We start from the raw sequence: 6080 nt of genomic DNA, 5'->3' as shown, positions 1-6080 counted from the left end.
GAACAAGTTCAGCCGGGTGGAGGAGAGTGGTGTTGGATGGCGACTAGTTGGGCTTCTGTTCAAGGAAGAAGCAGGCTGTCCTGGTGGGGGATGGAGGTGTAGAGGGACTGGACATCCATGGTGAAAAGGAGACCATTAGGGCCAGGTAATTGGAAACTGTTGAAATGGCGGAGGGCGTTGGAAGAATCACGGATGTCGGTCAGAAGAAACTGGACAAAGGGAGAATAAAAATAGTCGAGATAGGAAGAAATAAGTTCCCGTGGGGCAAGAATAGGCTGAAACGATGGGTCTACCAGGAAAGTCCTGTTTGTAGATCTTTGGAACGAGATAGAAGTGGGGTTGCGGGACTATGAGGTCAGTGACGGTTTGGGAAACGATAGCTTGATGTTCGGTGGTGGGGTCATGGGCCAGGGGGAGGTAGGAGGAGGTGTCAGAGAGTTGCCATTCAGCCTCCACAAGGTAGAGGTTCACCAAACAAAATTGCCACCCTTGTCAGCAGGTTTAATGACAATAGAAACATAGAAACATAGAAAATAGCAGCAAGATTAGGCCATTCGGCCCTTTGAGCCTGCTCTGCCATTCAATATGATCATTGCTGATCCTCTATCTCAATTCCATATTCCTGCTCTGTCCCCATACCCCTTGATGCCTTTTGTGTCGAGAAATCAATCTAGCTCCTTCTTAAGTATATTCAGTAAAGGGTTGGACCTGAGAGAACGGAGGAACGGATTGCTGCAAGTTTAGAGGGAGGTAAGTTAGAGAGAGTGAAGGGAGTAGATAAATTGAGATGGACGATGTCATGCCAGCAGTTCCCAATGAAAAGATTGAGATGGTAAGAGGTCAGAGGGAGGGGTCCAGGTGGAATGAGAATTCTGAAGATGGGAGAAAGGGTTCACCGTGCGGGGTGGTTGGGAGGGGGAGAAGACTCCTGACCAAAGAAGCGGGCACGGAGGCGAAGGCGACGGAAGAAGAGCTCAGCATTGTGTCGAGCTCGAAATTCATTGAGGTGGGTGCGTAAGGGGATGAAGCTGAGGACTGATCGTTCAGGGTCTGAGAGGGGAAGGTCAGAGGAGACAGTGAAAACATGACAAAGGGTGAGATTGTTAGGAGGGATGGGGTCAGAGGAAAGTGAAGGGGAAGAAGGATCAGGAGGGGCGTTGGTATCCAAGAGTTGTTGAAGCTTGTGGTCCTTGACACCTGAAAGGAAGAAGAAAAGTTTTTTGTTAAAGCGGATGAGGCGAAGGATGAAATGGAATTGCAGACCAGGAAAACACTGAAATAGAGTGAGTCAGTGTTGCTGGAGAGGTCAAGAGTGTGCATGTGGTTCGAGGAACGCTGAATATCATGGTGGTATCATTAATCATGGGTGGATCCGAAACACAAAGGGTGGAATTTAAGTTGGAATCCACATGGAATAAGTCGGAGCCGTAGATAGTTGCTGAGGAAAGAAATGTGACTGTGAAAGCGAGTATTAATAGCTTGTTTAAAAACTTTTAAATCTCTAACTTCTTCCAGTTTGACGAAAGGTCACCGACCTGAAACGTTTCTCTCTCCACAGATGCTGCCTGACCTGCTGAGTATTTCCAGCATTTTCTGTTTTTATTTTTATTACAATATTCTAACTGTGGCCTAAGTAATGATTTATATAGGTTTAATATTACCTCTATGTTTTTACTCAATGACTACTTTTAAAATCTAAAACAATTTTACAACACCAAGTTATAGTCCAACAAATTTATTTTTAATTCCACAAGCTTTCGGAGGCTTCCTCCTTCCTCAGGTGAACGGTATGGAAATTTCCATACCGTTCACCTGAGGAAGGAGGAAGCCTCCGAAAGCTTGTGGAATTAAAAATAAATTTGTTGGACTATAACTTGGTGTTGTAAAATTGTTTGCAATTGTCAACCCCAGTCCACATCATTTAAAATCTAAGATATAAATTGTCCTCCCACTTTCAAAGATCTCTGTAAGTGAGCATCATAAGTCTCTGCTCCTCTATTCTATTTAAAATGTTCTCATTTAGTGTATTTTTCTTCTAATTCTTCTTCCCAAAATCCTCACATTTCTCTGAATTAAATTTAATTTGACATCTCTCTGCTCAATCCATCAACCTATGTCCTACTGAAATCACACACAGACCTCTTCACAGTTATCCAGACTCATATTTTTGTGTCATCTGCAAATTTTGACATTGTGCCCCCTATACCCAATCGTGATCATTTATGTGTTGAGAAGAGTAATGGTCCCAACAATGTCCCCGGGTGGAACACCACTGTTTACATCCCTCCAGCCTGAAAAATATCAATTAACCACTATTCTTTTTTCTTTCCTTAAACCAACTTCGTTGCCATGCTACCACATTCCCTTTAATGTCAAGTGTCTTAATTTGATCAACTAGCCTTCTACCATTGCCTTTCAAATGTCTTTTGATAATCTGTATATACATCTACTGCATTTCCTTTATCAATACATTGTTATTTCCTCAATGAACCCTATTAAATTTATCAGACACAACTTGCCTTTTACTGGCTGTCCTAAATTAACCCATGCCTTTCTAAGAGTTATTATAGCCTCTAAAAACTTACCATATTAGTTTATAGCCTCCCTCACAAAACTAGTTACTCTCCCAGTGAGCATATTGGTCCTAGTTTTGCTCAGATGAAACCCAATTATCTTGTACAAGCCACTCCTGTCCCAGAACTGGTCCCAAAGTCCCAGGAATCTGAACACTTATCTTATACATTATCTCTTATCTCTGTTCCTCTACTGACTAGTGTATGGCACTGGGGGTAATCCTGAGATTATTATCCCTGAGGTATTACTCTCTGATCTTTCTCCTAATTGCTGAAACTCCCCTTGCAGAACTCCAATTCTATTTCTTATGTCATTGGTTTCAATGTGAACCATGACTTCCAGTCGTTACCCAAACCTCTCAAATCTATTGCACCTGCTCCATGATGTCCCTTTCCCTGGCACCTGGGAGGCAACACATCATTCGGGACTCGGTTGTGGCTACAAAAACATTTATTTATTCCCCTGACTATGTTCACAACTGACTTTGACAACTACCTGCTCCATGATGTTGTGGTTCTCCTGGGAGTTGTTATCACTCTCACATGTACTGAATACCTGTTTATCAAATCAACATCCTCAGGAGATTCCTGCACTGCCTCCTCTTCCTACCCCAGTGAAGGCACTTGACTGCAGGGTAACCAGCTCCTGGAATGTGTATTCTATGAACCCTTCAGCTTCCCATTTGATGGAGTGTTGATATCTGCTCCTCAAGCTCAGAAATCTTGAACTTGAGTGTAAACAAATGTAAGGAATCTTACAACACCAGGTTATAGTCCAACAGTTTTATTTGAAAATCACAAGCTTTCGGAGGCTTTCTCCTTCGTCAGGTGAGTGTGGGATTCCATGAAGGTTACCGCATATATAGTCAGAGAACAATGCCTGGTGATTACAGATAATCTTTCCAACTGCCCGTTGTCAAGGCAATCAAAGTGTTCAGACAGAGAGATATTACATACAGGACGACTGAATATACAAACAGTCAGGACCCAAAGACAGAGAGAGAGAGAGAGAGAGAGAAACATCCAAAAGGAAGAGAAAGAGAGAGAATGACCAGTTGTATTAAAAACATATAACTCTTTTTTTGCTGGTGGGGTTACGTGTAGCGTGACATGAACCCAAGATCCTGGTTGAGGCCGTCCTCATGGGTGTGGAACTTAGCTATCAATTTCTGCTCGATGATTTTGCGTTGTCGTGTGTCTCGAAGGCCACCTTGGAGAACGCTTACCCGAAGATCGGTGGCTGAATGTCCTTGACTGCTGAAGTGTTCCCCGACTGGGAGGGAACCCTCCTGTCTGGTGATTGTTGCGCAACGTATGAGGTAGACAACGTTGGCCGAGTCACAGGAGTTTGAACCATGTACATGGTGGGTGGTGTCCTCTCGTGTGATGGTGGTATCTGTGTCGATGATGTGGCATGTCTTGCAGAGGTTGCCGTGGCAGGGTTGTGTGGTGTCGTGGACGCTGTTCTCCTGAAAGCTGGGTAATTTGCTGCGAACGATGGTCTGTTTGAGGTTGGGTGGCTGTTTGAAGGCGAGTAGTGGAGGCGTGGGGATGGCCTTCGCAAGGTGTTCGTCGTCATCGATGACATGTTGAAGGCTGCGGAGAACATGGCGTAGTTTCTCTGCTCCGGGGAAGTACTGGACGACGAAGGGTACTCTGTTGGTTGCGTCCCGTGTTCGTCTTCTGAGGAGGTCTATGCGATTTTTCGCTGTGGCCCGTCGGAACTGTCGATCGACGAGTTGAGCGTCATATCCCATTCTTACGAGGGCGTCTTTCAGCGTCTGTAGGTGTCCATCGCGTTCCTCCTCGTCTGAGCAGATTCTGTGTATTCACAGGGCCTGTCCATAGGGGATAGCCTGTTTGACGTGGTTAGGGTGGAAGCTGGAAAAGTGGAGCATCGTGAGGTTGTCCGTGGGCTTGTGGTAGAGTGAGGTGCTGAGGTGTCCGTCTTTGATGGAGATTTGTGTGTCCAAGAAAGAAACCGATTCTGAGGAGTTGTCCATGGTGAGTTTGATGGTGGGATGGAATTTGTTGATGTTATCGTGTAGTCTCTTCAGTGATTCTTCACCGTGGGTCCACAGGAAGAAAATGTCATCGATCTGGTGTATAGCGTTGTTGGAGGTCCTGTGCAGTGAAGAAGTCCTGCTCGAACTTGTGCATGAAAATGTTGGCGTATTGGGGTGCAAATTTGGTCCCCATGGCTGTTCCGTGTGTTTGGGTAAAGAACTGGTTATCGAAGGTGAAGACATTGTGATCCAGGATGAAGCGGATGAGTTGTAGGATGGCCAATGTTGTCTACCTCATACGTTGCAGGAAAGGATGCCCCGGAGCATGGTACATTGGCGAGACCATGCAGACACTGCGACAACGGATGAACGGACACCGCGCAACAATCGCCAGACAGGAGGGTTCCCTCCCAGTCGGGGAACACTTCAGCAGTCAAGGACATTCAGCCACCGATCTTCGGGTAAGCGTTCTCCAAGGTGGCCTTCGAGGCACACGACAACGCAAAATCGTCGAGCAGAAATTGATAGCCAAGTTCCGCACCCATGAGGACGGCCTCAACCAGGATCTTGGGTTCATGTCACGCTACATGTCACCCCACCAGCGAAAAAAGAGTTATATGTTTTTAATACAACTGGTCATTCTCTCTCTTTCTCTTCCTTTCGGATGTTTCTCTCTCTCTCTCTCTCTCTCTGTCTTTGGGTCCTGACCGTTTGTATATTCAGTCGTCCTGTATGTAATATCTCTCTGTCTGAACACTTTGATTGCCTTGACAACGGGCAGTTGGAAAGATTATCTGTAATCACCAGGCATTGTTCTCTGACTATATATGCAGTAACCTTGATGGAATCCCACACTCACCTGATGAAGGAGAAAGTCTCCGAAAGCTTGTGATTTTCAAATAAAACTGTTGGACTATAACCTGGTGTTGTAAGATTCCTTACATTTGTCCACCCCAGTCCATCACCGGCATCTCCACCTCTTGAGTGTAAACAGTCAGAGACATCCCACATACACTTTCTGACTGTCCCATATGAAGCAACTAGGACTTGTCAAATTGCACAGGTACTGCACATCACAGACTTAAACTGTTCCCCCCCGCCCCCCACTAAACTGTGTTCAAAAACTTTGTGATTTAACCCCTGAAGCATAATTTTAGGTTAATTGCACCTCAAAATCGACCTCCCACTAAGGCTAGTCTCTCATTTCTGGCCTTTTTCACAATATACTTTTCAATAGGATTCATAATTTGAAGTAGCTATATAGATTAATTTTACATTGTAGGTTGTAAAATTGCTAATTTTGCTGTCAATCACCAAGAATGTACTAAATCACAAAAAAAAAGTTATTTCTTGGTACTCAACTTGATTATCACTTGATACAATATATTGATTACTTCAGAGTTATTCCTTCAGTGTGGATATGACTATGGATCAACCACATGGAGTACTATCAATGTGCATCATGCCAGCAACACAAATGATAAAACTGACCACACAAAAA

Source organism: Heptranchias perlo, chromosome 1 (genome assembly GCF_035084215.1).
Source record: "Heptranchias perlo isolate sHepPer1 chromosome 1, sHepPer1.hap1, whole genome shotgun sequence".
Lineage (NCBI taxonomy): Eukaryota > Metazoa > Chordata > Chondrichthyes > Hexanchiformes > Hexanchidae > Heptranchias > Heptranchias perlo.
Note: the sequence above shows the minus strand (reverse complement) of the source record.